The 1,744-nt window shown below is 48.7% G+C and overlaps 1 pseudogene; it reads left to right on the plus strand.

Annotated features, from left to right (window-relative positions):
* The first annotated feature begins 141 nt into the window (after positions 1-141).
* LOC111159336 lies at positions 142-1,142 on the plus strand (annotated as a pseudogene).
* Positions 1,143-1,744: the final 602 nt, after the last annotated feature.

Genomic DNA, 1,744 nt, shown 5'->3' on the forward strand with positions numbered 1-1,744 from the left:
GGAAGGAAGGAAGGAAGGAAGGAAGGAAGGAAGGAAGGAAGGAAGGAAGGAAAATAAATAAATAGGCTTTCTTCCATTGACCATTTTGTTCTAAGAGTCTCTGATCCCCACTCCAGGGGCCAACCCCCAGGGCCAAAGCTAATGGGTGAGGATGGAAATACCAGCACCTTCAACACCTCCTACACCAACTTCTTCCTGATAGGCTTCCCTGGCTGCAAGCGTGGCGGCCCCTCCTGTTCCTTCCCCTTACCTTCATGTGACCATCATCTCTGCCAATGCACTGGTCATTCACACAGTGGTGGCCCAGCAGAGCCTGCATCAGCCTATGTACCTACTCATTGCCCTGCTCCTGGCTGTCAACATTTGTGCTGCCACTGCCGTGATGCCCAAAATGCTGAAGGGATTTGTGCATTATGCTAACCCCATATCACTGCATGGCTGCCTGACTCAAATGTTCTTCATCTACTTCACTCTCCTTCTGGACTACAACCTCCTGCTGGCCATGGCCCTAGACCGCTACGTAGCCATCTGCCACCCACTCCGCTATACTGACCTGATGACCTCCAAACTGCTGGGTGTGCTGGCCATTCTTGCCCTGACACGAAGCCTAGGAGTGGCAGTGCCTTTGGTGGTGCTAACGTCACAAGCTCGATTCTGCTGGACAATGGTGATTCCCCACTTCACTTGTGAGTACACTGCTGAGCATAGCTTGTGGAGACTTGACTTTCAACAGTAAGTTGGGACTGGCCATGAGGCTGGTCACCGTGACCTTTGATCTAGCCCTGCTAGGGGCCTCCTACACCCGTATCATTTATGCTGCCTTCTAGATCTCTTCTGGGGGAGCCTGAGCCAAGGCTTTGCACACATGTGGCTCCCACTTACTGGTCATCCTCACTATCTACCTCTCCGGTCTCTCCACCTCCATTGTCTTCCGAGTAGCCAAGACTGTGTCTCAGGATGTCCAGAACCTGCTCAGTGCCATCTACTTGCTGCTCCCAGGAGCCTTGAATCCTGTCATTTATGGGGTGAGAACTTGGGAGATCCGGCAACATGTGGAAAAGATGTTCTATAGCAAGAAATCAGCCCAGGAAGTTAGGGGCAAGCCAGAGAGAATGCAAAACATGATAGTGGAGGGGAAATAGCCAGGGTGAAAGGACTTTATAAACTGGGGAAATTGGGGCTGTGACTTCTGGGAATAAGAAGCAGGCTTTACTGAGGGATAGGCTGAAATCATGAGGAGATTATGGGCTCAAGAGCAGGTCCATTGTTGGCCAACTATTGCTTTTGAATTCTTAGAATGCTTTTTCTATTTCCATTCAATAATAAAATTGCTTATACCTATCTGTTTTTTTTATGATTTTATTTATTATTTGAGAGAGAGAGAGCATGAGTGGGGGCAGAGGGAGAGAAAGAAGCACACCTCCCAGCTGTGTGGGGAGCCCAATGGAGGACTCAATTCTGGGACTCTAAGATCATGACCTGAGCAGAAGGCAGATGCTTAACCAACTGAACCACCCAGTGCCCCCTGTCTTTCTTTTTTGATTAAAAAAAAAAAATGTATTTATTTTATTTGAGAGAGAAGGAGAGAGAGCAGGGAGGGATAGGCAGAGGGAGAGGGAAAAGAATTTCAAGCAGACTCCATGCTAAGCCCAGAGCCCAAAGTGGAGCTCTTTCTCATGACCCTGAGATTATGACTTGGGCTAAAATCAAGTCACATGCTTAACGAAGCCACACAGGTGACACA

The sequence above is a fragment of the Enhydra lutris genome, unplaced genomic scaffold (genome assembly GCF_002288905.1).
Source record: "Enhydra lutris kenyoni isolate GAN:26980312 unplaced genomic scaffold, ASM228890v2 scaffoldscaffold68, whole genome shotgun sequence".
NCBI lineage: Eukaryota > Metazoa > Chordata > Mammalia > Carnivora > Mustelidae > Enhydra > Enhydra lutris.